This window comes from Lissotriton helveticus, chromosome 7 (assembly GCF_964261635.1).
Source record: "Lissotriton helveticus chromosome 7, aLisHel1.1, whole genome shotgun sequence".
Taxonomy (NCBI): Eukaryota; Metazoa; Chordata; class Amphibia; order Caudata; family Salamandridae; genus Lissotriton; species Lissotriton helveticus.
Window position 1 is genome coordinate 1,563,124,791 of NC_136068.1, and position 15,230 is coordinate 1,563,140,020.

The 15,230-nt window shown below is 42.3% G+C and overlaps 1 protein-coding gene across 5 annotated transcripts in view; it reads left to right on the forward strand.

The window, feature by feature from the left end:
- Window positions 1–15,230, forward strand: part of LOC144767544 (uncharacterized) — a 360,042-nt gene that overhangs the window by 152,729 nt on the left and 192,083 nt on the right. For 2 of the 5 annotated variants that reach the window (XR_013598250.1, XR_013598251.1), the window contains one exon: window positions 1,086–1,186. The exons of the other annotated variants lie outside the window; for them this stretch is intronic. The gene's annotated coding sequence lies outside the window, so the exon portion shown is untranslated. The remainder of the gene's footprint in view (window positions 1–1,085; window positions 1,187–15,230) is intronic. 5 annotated transcript variants of the gene reach the window in all.

Below are 15,230 nucleotides of genomic sequence, written 5' to 3' on the forward strand. Positions count from 1 at the left end.
TGGGAAAATATATTCAAAATTTTTAGCTAACCGTCTCTCCAAAGTAATATCCTTATTGGTATCTCAGGATCAACATGGTTTTATACCTGGTCGGGGGACGATAGCACACATTAACAAAGTAATTACTTTGTTTGATATAGCGGAGGTAGAGAGGCGAAAACATGGGCTGATTCTGCGTGACGCAGAAATACCGCTTGATCCTGTAGAATGGCAGTATCTATGGACACTAATGGAAAATGTGGGATTTGGAGAAAAAAATTTGACTGCACTGCAAGTTCTATATACTACACCTGTAGCGAGAATAGCGACAATGGGATTTACCTCAGAAATACTACGGATTACCCGAGGGACGAGACAGGGATGTCCCTGTTCCCCGTTACTTTTCGCTTTATATATTAATCCCTTTATAGAAATGCTTTCTAGAAGTCAGTTAATTAAACCCTTTTTGGTACGTAACACTCCCTATACTGTATTTGCATATGCGGACGATATCGCAATTACATCTGCGGATCCGGCTACTGCCATATTCGAGATTGAACGGCAGGCTGCGATATTTGGGCGGATGTCGGGATATAAGTTGAATGTTACTAAGACGCAACTTGTATGTACTGACACTGTAATATTAAATTACCCAAGAGTTGTGACAGAAGCCACGTATTTAGGGGTGAAAAGTAGGGCTACAATTAACACACTGGTTGATGCACACTGGGGATCATTATGTAGTAATATTGCAGATTCTTTGGAGAGATGGGGTAGGCTGCATCTCACTCTAATTGGGCGAGCGAATGTCTTAAAAATGAATATATTACCGCGGGTACTATATCTATTTAGAGCAATACCTTTAGAAATTACACCAACTCAACTGCAGAAGCTACAGGCATTCTGCTCTAAATTTTTATGGGCTCCGGAAAAGCCTCGTAGAGCTATGAGATTTATGTTGCTTCCGACTTCAAGGGGTGGGTTAGCAGTGCCTGATTTTGTTCTATATTATTATGTTTGTTGGTTACAAAAAATGGCTGTATTACTGTGTGGAGCGGATGAGGATAACATAAGTATTACTAATTCTATTTTTTATTTAATTTTAGGAATAGAAGCTAATCGCAGCTTATTTCGTGAAATTGAGGGAAGCTACTACAAGAGGACTAGGTTTAAGATTTTGGATGAAGCGATAAAAACATTGAGGAAAGTACGTAAATTAATAGACCTAAGACCTCTTTCTTATTATACTCCCATTGAATGCGACGAAACTGCTCCCAGTTAGTATTTTTGGTGATAGGATGGTAAGGGGCTGGCAAGACAAAGGTATATGCCAACTAGGTGACTTATTTGATGATGGGGGACTTATTAAACAGTATAGAGATTTGGTAATGGTATATAATTTATCACATTCACAGTTTTTTAAGTTTCTTCAAATACGGGACTTTCTGTTAAAAAAGAAATTAAAATTGAATTCCAATCCTCTGATTGAGGCTATTAAATCTCAGAATAGAATTGGTGTGTTGTATAAAATTTTGACGTCATGTCAAAAGGATGACTTGGAGAAATACAATCTACAATGGTCTTTGAAACTGGGAGAACTGTAAAAGTACAGTTTTTTAAAACTATATTCAGATTGTATTATACCCCAGCACATATGTATAAGTTGGGGGACCGCTATGATGGTAAATGTTTTCGATGTGGGGATGACAGTGCTGACATAGAACATATTTCTTTCAGTTGTGTCAAATTGAATGTGTTTCTACATGATATGGAAAATGTCCTATCCATTATTCTGGGGATTGCGTTTAATATCACTCCAGTCTTAATGCTCCTCTGGCTGGGGCGGCCAGTCACAAGAGGGAATGTACTGTATAAACATCGATTGTTCTTGTTTTTTGCAATGACGGTTGCTCGCTTGTGTATTGCCGGGGACTGGGTATGCCCTGAGCGACCAAGGTTTGAAGACTGGAAGGCAAAAATGTTTCGATTAGCCATTCTAGAATTTAGCTTATATTCCGTAAAGGGTACTACCAAACGTAAATTAGGATTAAATATTTGGGAATTGTTTTTCACCCATATGAATACTTGAATGTACGATGATATGATATATTGATATATTGGTTTTATGATGACTTAGTTATTTTTTCGCTTTTTAAATTAGCCTCATCGGTGTTTGTATCTGTAACTTGCACATTTTGGATTTATGTCTCTTTTCCTTTTTTTTATTTATTTTGTTGTTTTATTTATTTTTTTGCTATCTCATGTTGCTGAGCTGTGGAATTAAATAAAAATAAAAATAAATAAATAAATACATTTTTAACATCGATGCCAGTAGGTAGTTATAGTTAGGACATAGGGGGTGAATATGATGGGGGACGAATATACGTCCGTCCGCCACCGTCCCAGGAATTGGGACCGCCCGCCTATGTGGCGACGGTCCCACACATGAATGAACTTCTTTATTATTGATTAATACAACTCATTACAAACAGAAGTAAAGAAAGAAAAAAAATCCTTTGGATTACAACAAAAGCTTAATTATACCAATTTGATCTAGCTAAAATCATGTCTTTACATATCGTGGCATTTATAATCCATTAATTTGAAAATAATAACAAGGTACGTTATATTTTGGTTCCATATTTCATGCTGATAACATAAGACATCGCATAATATTGGGAATAAAAAATATAAACGACCTCGATAGAACGACCTACACTTCCCCACATTTTAAAATTCATATCATAATTAAAGTACAATAGTTAAAGTGCACTAATACAATAACTTACATTTAGCAGCAATGGCTTCAATCAACTCAATTATACCAATCCAATCTGTCTAATGGTGCATCTTTGAGATAACAGCTAACCACCTACACTACCCCTTAATTTAAAATCCAGATTTAAAATACCATAATTAAAATGAAAATTGTTACTATGAACCTGTGCCATGTTTGACATGTCAGACGCTGACTGTGTAGACAGCAGGACGCCGGTTATATCGAACCACTTTTAAATACAGACTGAAGTGTATTTTGGTCAGAAGGGGAAAAATAAGACCACATTTAAGGTAACTGCTCCTGAACTATTGGCATTCACTGCTGGTACCAGTGGGAGGCTATTTAGCTATCCCTCTTCTTGATTGTGGATCATTAAATAAAGCTTAATTGTATCCACATCATGTTAGAAGGGTCATTCATCTTTATACTAAATGTCCTGAAGATGGAATGGATATATACAATATTAGACCGAAATGTAGATCTTCACACCTATTTCACACATCATTGGAATGGAGTACATGCTGTCTTTTTAGTCGATCATATTGCCCTATCACTGTCTTTGAAAAGATGTTCACAACTGTAACAAAGGGGTGGCTGTAATATTGAATCATTGTAAACATCCGGTTGCATTGTGTTTATGGAATATTTTTTATATTTGTTTTTGTACCCTCTGCAAATTGCTTTACTAGTATACATTTTTTGAATACATATACCTGTGTCTAAGAATTCTTCTGATGATTAGTTCATATGGAAATAATTGAAATTATATTTATAAAAGTTGAATTGTAAAGTACTGGACAGAGCTTATTAACATTGAATCCAGAAATTAACATGAATTTGTAGTTTAAGAAATCCCTTGCTGGCACATATACCTGACAATGTTTGACATCTAGCAGCAAATACTAAAGTGCACTTGTGCAATTGATTACAGCCTGCAGCAATAATTAAAGTGCACTTGTGCAATTTCTTAGGCAAGCATCTGATATCACACTCTGAGAATAGTTCTTTCCTGCGATAACGGTAAACTTTACAAACGATATTGACCGGCAATGCATGTTCAAAGAAAGACAATTTCAGACAAAAAAAAAAAAACATTTGAAGTACATGAATTAAAGCGTACCTGTGCAATGTTTTACATCTAGCAACCATTGTCAAAGTGCTCTTGAGCGATGGGTAAATCATATCTATACAATCGTTTGCAACTAGCAGCAAATATTAAAGTGCTCTTGTGCGATGACTTTTTAACATCTTTTAAAACTTCTGTTTCAAACCCATGCACACAACTTCAAGTACAATATGTGCAGCTCCATTTTCCGTTTAGCGATTTAGATATCTAATAAAATCATTCATTACTATTTTTTAGTTTAGCATTATTTAAGACTAGCAAAATTATCTGGTAAGACCAGTCATTAATTCTCTAGGCGAGTATCTAATATCAGATGTGACACTCTGAGAGGAGCTTTTTTCTGTAACAAGGATGCTTTACAAACTGAGTAGTCAGGCAAGACGAGTACCCAGAGAGACAAGTTATAATGGCTTGACGACACCCCTCATTCATTAAAGATGGACTTTAAAAAAAAAATCCTCTCTTCTATCAGTTGTGGACAAGTGGATACAATATGCATAAGAGATTCATTATAAAAAACACATAACTGACTGACAACTGTTTGTGGGCCAATTTAATTCCCATTTAGGAATTCCATCCTTTGTGGGGTATCTCCCAAATCATAACTGCATAAATCTGTTTCTTAAAGATGGTTTTTAGTGTGTTGTGAGGTACGATTGTGATTCCAATTTAAAGCAGGCCAAGTGTGTCTCTTTTTAGCGAACTCATCCTTATCCAGAAGAATCGATAAGAAATTAGCTGAGCAATTTATTGTCTGTTTAAACACCACTTTACTCCTGGTTTCATTTTCAAAGGGCGGAGACTTAAAATTGTTTAAACTCTCAGTTAAATAAGCTCTCCAAACCTTAGCATACTCATACCTCATTACCTCCTGCCAACTCTGGTTTGCCAGAGATCCCTTGTCTGAACAGAAAAAGAATATAGGGGCATATTACCAAGATTAAGCGATAATTATCGCTTAACACGGTTAGCGGCAATATTATTATCGCCAAGCTCCGCCGGTTTTTATCGCAGATAAACCTTGCTATTATCAAGGTTTATCTCAAAAGCGATACAAATCGGCCGAAATGCATGAATATCGCTGAAAAGTCAGCGATATTCATGCATTACCGAGCTAATGCTCCTAGCCATGTTATCCACCTACCATTGGATAACATGGCTAAGAACTGCTCTGGGCAGGCGTTAGCTTTTGGAGATATTCGCGCTTAGCGCGAATATTTCCAAAAGTACGCCTTTGTAGGTAATAGGAGATAGCGATGTGCTAACATCTTGGCATGCCCACTTTGCATGTCATTAGCGATAAATATCGCTGACATGCAAAGTGGGCCCCAAGATGATCGCTATCTCCTACTAGCTGTCGCGACAGCTAAGTAATAGGGCGATAAAATTATCGCCGCTTTAGCGAGAAAAATTCCCGCTAAAGCGGCGATAAGGCCCTTGGTACTATGCCCCATAATGACTTTAAAAAGGCAGATTGTCTTGTCAGAGTTTGTCTTTTAAAACCAAATTCCAATCTGACATTAGCATGTCCAATATACTTTGGGACCCTAAAAACAGATGTAATTTTTTATTTGTAGGTTATCAAGTGATTTTGAGTCTTTACCTCGAAAAATCAATGAGCCGTAAGTCAAAGAGGGAATTAGCTTTCCTTTCATAATCTTAAGTAATGCTCATGATTTGGACATGCCAAAGTATCTCTCAGCTTTCTAAAAGCATAGGACAAGGCACTAGCTTTTACTTTTTGTAATCCCCAAGTAATTCATCGCACATGAAATTACAATGCAACCACCACTGCGGCGGTCAGATTGTGCCTGTTTCCCATTGCGGCGGGTGCTGCTGGCTGCAGCATCTGCTGCAATGATAAAAATGCATGTTGTGCATTTCCCTGCACTACGTGGCAGGCACGACGCGGTGCCTGCCACCTAGTGCAGGGAACTGTGGTGCCCCCAAGTGCAGGGAACTGTGGTGCCCCCAAGTGCAAAATTAACATGCCCCTGCACAAGGGGGGCCCGCTACGGGCCCCCAAAGTACATCCCCAACAGCCTTTCAATGGTGGTTGAACCGCCATTGACAGGCTGGCAGGGATGCATCATCCAAATCTGGCGGCCGGTGCCTGCTAGGTAACGCAACCATTTTGTGGATGCGGGGTGGGTCTGACAGGCAAACGTAACGATTGCCTGTCTCAGACCCGTGGCGGTAATTGGCCGCACGATGGCGGTGAACCCGCCACCGGCAGCCTACCGGTGGCGGGTTCACTGCCATCATAATAACCCCAATAGTTTCCATAGACAAAGCATTTTCTGTTTTGCTAATAACTTTGGAGCTGTTTGGTGAATCTGGTTAAAACTAGCTTGCCACTCACTTCAGCTTCAGCAAGAAAAAGGGGTGTCCCAAATACTTTTCCCCATGCAATTTCCCATAGCAATTTTGAACATGATAACTGCCTAAACTGCTGAACGAAATCACACCAAATTTGGCAGAAAGTTAGCCATGGTCCAGAATGAGCCCTTTTTGTAAATTTGTGATTTGGTGTAAATCCATTCAGCATGTGGAAAAGTAAATTTTGCCATGTTCTGTGTCCCTACGCGTCCTCCATCATATGTTATGTGTGCATGATTAATATGCATATGTATTCCCCATGTTCGATTAAAGATGCAATTACAGCTGTGTCCACCTCTAGTATGCCAGTTTCCAGTTCTCGTGAATACTACGAATATCAGGCCTATGTAAAGCTACGTTGCCACGTTTCTCAGTGTGCACGTTATTTCATTGTAAAGTCCCCGTTTCTAGGCCTCAAAAGGGCCCGGATACTAGATTCAGCTCCTGTCTCCTGAGCCTCGCTGAGGAGCGATACAGCCCCCACCTGTGTTCCTGACCCTTCACTTACTTCCTGCCTCACAGTGCCCGGCTCAGCCTGGCTCTGCCTCTGAGTCTGCCAAGAGTATGTTATGATTCCAGTTATCAGTTCAGTCCTCCTTCTCTGCATTCCTAAGCTACTGAACCGCATCAATAGTTTCCGTCATTGTCTAGCCTTTACGTCTCCATGTAAGAGAAATACTGCATTTAATGGTCATTTAATATTCTTCATCACGCACTACATGTAGAATAATGCATGCACCATTCTTAGAGTCCGTTAGCCTTTACCCCGATAACTTTTGGATTCTATCAACATGTTCTCTAAACATCAGATACTAGATACTGCTTAGGTACATGTCGCCCTGACTCTCCAGACTTCAGTCTCTGCTCCTAGCACAGAGTTCGTAGCCCCAGCTTCTTCTAGTAACACGTCATTGCCAGTTTGCGCGCACCATTAGGTCAGAGGTCCCGGCTCCTTAGGTAGCCCCCTCCATGTCTCCACCCCATTCATGACATATTCTGTTACGTTTGCATCACATGTCTATGTATACGCCTCTGTTACACCTACTTTCACCCTTATCTTTCGCGACTGCTATTGACCACACCCACTGCTCCGCCTATCGTATGTATTGTAATGCAACTGTTTTAGTATATATGATCGTGTATTGTTATTAAATGTTAGCGCGCTCATCCCAGATCCTGCCCGGCAGCTGTCGGGACCCCCCTGTCAGGCTCTGCCATCCTATTCCTATGCAGGTTGTCCTGTTCCTGTCCTTTATGCTGTAATAAACCTGCAAACTCCTACTACCTCGAATCTTGACTCTTATTTATTGAGCTATCTGTTATTGCTATGCCTAGACAAAAATAGATCCGGTATTATTTATTTATATACCACATAATGGCGCCCGAACAGGGACTTGCCCTTTCCCCACGCGCCGGTGAAGCCACGCCGGCCCCCTGACCCTCTGCAGCCGTGACGGAACCATACCGTGCACGTGCAGATATTTCTGCTTCAAGTATCCCTCAGGCCCACGGAGGAGACGGAGGAGGCGGTCCAGCATCCAGACGATGCGGTGGAGGAACGCGGCGAGTCCCGACCAGAGCCCAAGCCGAGAGTCCAAGGTCTGAGGTATCCGGAGGCCCACCCGTAACAGAAGTTCGAAGTTCGTCCGTCCGGCGTCGAAGCAGTCCAGTCCAGTCCGAGGCCTTCCGTTCTTGCTGCCCGGTGAGTACCGTTGCTGGGGTAGTATCTAGACAGGGTCAATCTAATTGACTCTGGTCCGTGGGTTGGTGGTACACAGACCCACAAAACGAAGTGTCCACTTCGGTGGATACGGGTCCTGACGTGTCTCTGTATGAGACCGGTAAGTTTCGTACTGTTTCAGCAGTGCATCTAGTCTCTGTTCTAGTCAGTTCTGTTCTCGAGAAAATTCATGTATTCTGTTTCCCGTATTCCAGGTAGTATTCTGTTCGAACTGTTATTCTGAATGTTATTCATGTATTTTAATGTCGTGGTATGAGTGTGAAGTAACTATCGTGTTTATTGTGTATTGTGTTGTGTCCAGATTATAGTTCAGTCATGCCGCTATTTTCAAAACTGCGTCAGTTAAAAACCAGAAAAGGTCTGCTAGAAGCAGCAGTTCCTGTTCCGCCTAGGGACAGTCCAGGTCATTTCATGTATCAGAAGCATGGCATAAGCGCCATATTGTATCTAGATTTATGGGTAGAGTATACCAAACAGTTAGAGGAAAAGTATAGATGGCCCGTATCAGGTACGTGGGATGCCGAGTGCATCATGAGAGTAGAAGAAGCATTATGGAAAAAGAAAGCCAGACAGTCACAGAAAGATGCCATTGAGTTATGGCGCAAAGAATCTCATAAAAGAACCGAAAAAGAAATCAGAAAGTCAGAATTAAGTAGAGAATCCTTAGAACGAGCCCAAGAAAGGGAATTAATCGAGATAGGTGAACGAGTTAAAACCGAACAGTCAGACAGACAGAGGCATGCTCTTATTAAGGGTATGTATCCTCTTCTTGCCGAGGGCTTGCCAAAAGCGACCCCGGAGGCATTCAGTAATTTTCCGCCACCATTAGTTCCGACCAAGCTACGTCACAAACCGACCGCAGCTGATATTTTCATTTCGTCCTATTTGGACGACACAATCCCAGAATATGCAAATCCTGTTCCTGCTCCGCCAGTCCCTGTAAATCAGGCACTTCCCGCGCCTCCAGACACCGGAGTACCTGTTACGGTACCCCCGGTCCAGCCCGCCATACAAGTCCAGCCTGCATTTCCATTTCCCACTCTGCCAGGACGAAGAGCATCAGTAGACGACTCTAGTTTAGGGGCCGCAGGGGGAGGTCCTCCAGGAACCCCGCCGCCACACAAGCGTTTAACGTTAGCCGAATTACATGCACAAGCGTCACAGCGTACGCCCAGACATCAGTCTGTTGCAGAAATAAGAAAAGCCCTTACCGAATGTGGCTATGATCCAGTCCCAGGCGAGGATAATATGGTTTTATATTCATTACGCGTGAGAAAGGTGACCGAGTATCTAGTCACCCTACCAGATATGAAAGAAGATCTAGACAGAATATATCGTTTCATCCGTACAGGGAATGATCCAGAAAGTATTAGTGACGTCATGTGCCAAAGAAAAGTTGAAGTCCAGCTCATGATATTAAAGTTTCTGATTAATTGTCTAATAAGGGAACAAGATTATCCGACCAAAGATCGAGCCGAAATGAAAGTCCTGACAAGGTGGAGTGATAATATAGCCGAGGGTAAGCATAAGACCATCAGTAGTATAGAGAGTATGTACAAGAAGATTCGTAAAGAAATAATAAGGATACACGAACAACGTAAAGCAGCACAAGTAAGCGAGAAAGAAAATGACTCTTCTACAGAAGAGGTAGAGGACGAGAATCCCGACAGAATAGCGTATGTAGGAAAATCTAGATTTCCAGATCGCCATTTGCGCCTAGAACACAAGTCAATTTTTCATCATCCAGCACCAGAACAAGGTTCTCTGGAACAAGTATTTCAAGCTACCGATCACATTCTGAAATCACGAATCGGTTATAGCGAGTTAAGTACTATGCATGAACAAGAACTAGTCCGATCAGCAGTCCGATGGATTACTGATTCTACCACTTTTCCAGACGAAATAGTGGCACAAATGTTTCTGAAAATGCCCCCAGCCGAGCAACGACTGGCGGGTATGTATATGATCCAGCACCTCATCACATTGTATGAGGGTCAACATTCTGATCCAGGTCCGTTACACGAAGTCCTGAACGAGTTACTCCAGTATAGATGGAAAGGTTTAGGTACCGATTTAATTAGTGTCATTCTAGAACAGCGCCACAAATACAGAATGTTTCTGAACCCACATTTTGTTCATGTCTCACCCCCAGAAAGTAAACCCTTTTACATAGACAGACAGAATCCGTTACGAGAAGTGCATCCAGTTAAGACAGAGGGTGGTGAGATGCAACGAGTGTTTGTTTACACCCCTATCACAAAGATGGAACTCTTAGAGATGAAAAAGTTAATTCCCTGTCATGATAAAGATCCAGCAGGGTTCCACCGAGAATTAAAAGACATGCTCCGTATGGGAGAATACACGTATCCAGATATCATTAAAATGTTAAAGGTCTTGTTGCCCGCAGGGGTATATGAGAAACTCAAAGAAAAAGAATGGGAGGTGGGAGAGAAAAAGATCGATTGGACAGTCCTAGAAGCTGAAGACAAGGCACGAGTACCAGGTACCGGTCTTGGAGATAAATGTAAAGAATTACCAGAATTATTAATACAAGTTTTGCCTAGGTTATTGACAACTAGAAAAGAAGACTGGGATGCAATCTCAGCCTGTAAACAGAAACAAGATGAAGATATTAGTGATTATTATTCCAGATTTGAGAAATGTTTTACCATAAACAGTGGCCTCAAGACAAGTAGCGAATCATACCCTCATCTTTTTGTTACTAAATTAGTCGAGAATTCAAGTCCACAAATTAAGAATCGAGTTTTGAAAGTCGAAAGTACCTGGCAAGCTAATACCCCGTCCCAAATGTTACAGATGCTTCAATACCACCAGAATAGAATCAGAGAAGAGCAAGATCACGAGAGAAAACGTATGAAAGACACGAAAATGAAAGTACTAGTTGCACAATCTGTTCCTCAAGACAGTCAGAAGAGGGGACCAAATCAAGCCAGTCATCCTGCAGCTCCCGTTAAAGGAAACTGCAATTATTGTAAACAGCCAGGTCATTTTATAAACGAGTGTGCAGTTCTGAAACACAACATAGCTACCGGTAAGACTAAAGAAAGACCACGTCCGCCGAGACAAGAACAAGTTACACAGACTCCTCAGTCACAGAATGCACCACAGACAGTTACAGCACCGCAGCCTATCGCTGCAACACAGCATGTTACACAGCAGATGTACCAGTATGCACAGTCTGAGTATCCAGAGTATCAGCCATATTCATGAAACAGCCTAGAGAGGGAGGTAGGCTTGCCTCTCATCGAGATACCTGTAGATCAAGAAGGTCCCTATGTTCATAGTCAAGTATTAGGGAAAGATAGAAAGTTTTTGATTGATACAGGGGCAAGTAGGACCACCATCAGTCACGCCGAAGTTCCAGGGGCTCCGCTCTCAGGCTCAAGAAATGTTTCCCTTGGATTTTCAGGAAAACCTATTGTAAATGAAATATCAAAGCCAGTTACTCTAGAAGTAGGTCCATTGTCCCGCACTACTGATCTGTTACTTACTAAGTCATGTCCAGAAAATCTATTAGGCATTAAGACACTGAAAGAGTTAGGTGCAGTTATATGCTGTTCCCCAGAGGGAATACGATTGTTCCTACGTGACTTCAAGGGTCACTATGTATTACGAGATTTTGATCCGAGATTGTCCAATGTCCCGCAGCATCTATGGGCACAAGGTCCAACTGATGTTGGCTTTATGCAAATCACACCCCATCGTGTGACTCTCAAGCCAGGTGTAGTCCTGCCACGAATCAGACAGTACAGATTGCCACCTGGGGCTGTAGCAGCCTTATCCAAAATTATTGACGAGCTCATGGCTCAAGGAGTAGTTGTAGAAACTGACTCCAATGTATGCAATTCTCCGATCATTCCTGTTATGAAACGTACTGATCCGAATGCACCTCCCGTATATCGTTTAGTGATTGATCTCCGAGAGCTTAATAAATGTATTATTCCCCAGTATCCAGTTGTCCCAGATATCTCTTCCCTGTTGACAGCCATTGATTCTGAAGCCTCATTTTTTTCAGTCATAGACCTCAAGAACGCGTTTTTCAGTGTTCCCATTCATCCAGACAGCCAGTTTCTTTTCGGATTTTGTTTAAATGGAAGGAGCTATATGTTCACACGCGCTCCTCAAGGTTTCACAGAAAGTCCTAGTATTTACAGTCAAGCACTCAAGAGACAACTAGACAACATTCACATGCCAACTGACACTGCCCTGCTCCAGTATGTCGATGATCTCCTGATCACAGCCCGTTCTGAATGTGCTTGCGAGCGAGCATCCCTTACAGTCTTGTATTTTCTAGCCGAGATGGGACACAAGGTGTCCCCTTCGAAGCTTCAATTCTGTGTCCAGCAAGTGATCTATTTAGGCCACTTACTGTCCAAGTGGGGTAGGCAGTTGACACCAGACCGTATCCAGTTAATAGCGAGTCTTCCTCAGCCCAAGACCCAGAAGGAGGTACGTGCTTTTATTGGCCTTACTTCTTATTGCAGACAATGGATTCCTCAGTATGCATTTCTAGCCAAGCCACTGATACAGTTAACGACACAGGAGGCAGCCGTATCGACTGTCCTCCCTTGGACATCTGAACATACACTTAGTTTTAGTGAATTAAAGAAAGCCCTATGTCAAGCTCCAGTTCTAGCAACACCGAACTACAGTAAGCCTTTTACACTTTTCGTCACAGAACGCGAAGGTACAGCATTATCTGTCCTCACACAAGACCAAGCAGGACAATACAAGCCTTGTGCTTATTTTTCGAGCACATTAGATCCTGTAGCCCAGGCTCTGCCTGCGTGTCTCAAGTCAGTTGCAGCCACAGCACTAGCTATCAGACAAAGTGATTCCATAGTATTAGGACACTCCTTGACAGTACAAGTCCCACACTCCGTGGAAGTTCTTTTAAACCGAACACAAACTCAGCACTTGACAATTGCACGTTTAACAGGTTATGAATTGACACTGTTCCAGCCACACATAGAAATCAGACGCTGCAACGTTTTAAATCCTGCTACATTGTTACCATCAGTTACTTCGAATTCTGCCACACACGACTGTGTGGAAGTAGTTAACATCATGACAAAGCCAAGACAAGATCTGACAGATATTCCATTACCAGATCCCGACCTGACACTTTATGTGGATGGTTCATGCATGAGAACTAGTACAGGAGAACTAGTAGCCGCGTATGCAGTGACTACTGACACTGAAGTTATTGAAACACACCGCATTGACACCCTGTCTGCTCAAGCAGCGGAGCTAGTTGCTCTGACTCAAGCCTGCATACACGCCAAGAACCTGAAAGTTAATGTTTACACCGATTCACGTTACGCATTTGGAGTTGTACACGACTTCGGAGTGCTCTGGCAAGAGAGAGGTTTCATGACTTCTCATGGAACCAAGATTCAGCATGGTCTCCTTATTCAAGCTCTGTTAGATGCCATACATTTACCGACATCCATTGCTATCATGAAGTGCAAAGCACATACGAAAGCTACTGACACTATTTCCCAAGGTAATGATCTAGCAGATCGCACAGCCAAGCTTACAGCTCAGACTCCAGACATTTCAGTTAATCCGACACAGACACACACTCCAGATCCGACTACATGTATGACAGTTAAAGACCCTACTCAAGATGTCATAGATATCCAGTTACATGCTACTCCCGATGAAATCAAGAAATGGTCCGAACAAGGAGGGGTACAGACAGATCAAGGATGGTTAACGAAGGGTAGAGCCACATGGTTTCTCCCCGACTCTATGGTTCAAGTCATTATTAATACCGCACATAGTCCAGCACATTTAGGAGAAAAAGCTATGTTAGACAGTATCCAGAACATTTGGTTTAACAAGCATTTACGAGCTGCAGCCAAGCAGAAAGTCCGTACCTGTATGATATGTTGTCAGTTTAATCCAGGTAAAAGTGTCCCGGTGGAACAAGGTGGATTCCAGCCCCCTGACCACCCTTTTGAAGTCCTCCAGATGGATTACATTCAGATTGAGCGATGTCGAGGTTTCAAGTATGTCCTTGTAGTTGTATGCGCTTTGTCCAGGTGGACGGAGGCATATCCAGTTCCAGATTACACAGCCACGACTACTGCCAAGCAGTTGGTTCGTGAGTTCTTCCCCCGTTATGGACTCCCTAGGGTTGTATATTCTGACAACGGCCAGCCATTCTCATCTGAACTCATGAAGCATGTGTCCCTTTTGTTAGGATACCAGTGGAAGTTCCATTGTGTACGCCATCCTGAAGCAGCCGGTCTCGTAGAGAGACATAATCAGACCCTGAAAATTCGAATTGCAAAAGTTTGTCAAGAGAAAGGTGTGGACTGGCTCATAGCTCTGCCAGTCGCCCTGTTCTATATGCGCATGGTCGCACATTCCAGATCAGGTCTGTCCCCGTATGAGGTCGTTTTCGGCCGCCCCCCTAACATGTGGGGTACTCCTAGACCCCGAAGTATTACCGATGTTTCAAGTAATATGCTGACAGATTACCTAGCTTCCTTGATGTCTGCCCTCAACTCTTGTCGTTCACAGGTTGCCGCCGCATTTCCAGACAATACCGAGGTGGCACCGCATGAAATCGTTCCCGGATCCATGGTCCTAGTGCGAAATTTCGATCGTTCAAGTCCGCTGGAGCCTCGCTGGAAGGAGTCCCGACAGGTCCTCCTGGCCACCCGCACAGCCGTGAAGTTGGAGGGACGCAAAGGCTGGGTGCATCTTTCGCACATCAAGAAATTTTATGGATTGAAACCAGTTTCAAAGAACATTTCCGAACATTTAAAAGACTGCCAAAGTACTATTCTTAAGGACTGTCCCGCAAAAGACACTGATACTGCACCCTCCCTGTTAGAGACAACTCCGCAACAGGAGTATAAGAAAAAATTAAGGTCTAGTAAAATAAGTCAGCCAGTTTGATTGTCTAAGTCCTCCCCTAGGTGAAACGGTTAGACCGGTTTCTGACATGTATAAAATAGACCCCCATAGTGAGAGAGTTAGTCAAAACTCAATCCGATGTATCATTTTTCTATGTTTCATATTATTTCTCAGTATTATGATTTCCTGCACCAGTTATGCATTTTACTTGTATTTTCCAGTTTCTCATGTAAATAAGTCCTCTAATGCTACAGTAGAGCACACGTTTAGTGATCTGCCTCCTCATGAACTCTCTTACCGCCTCGCTATGCGTAACAATTCTTTTATCCGCATGT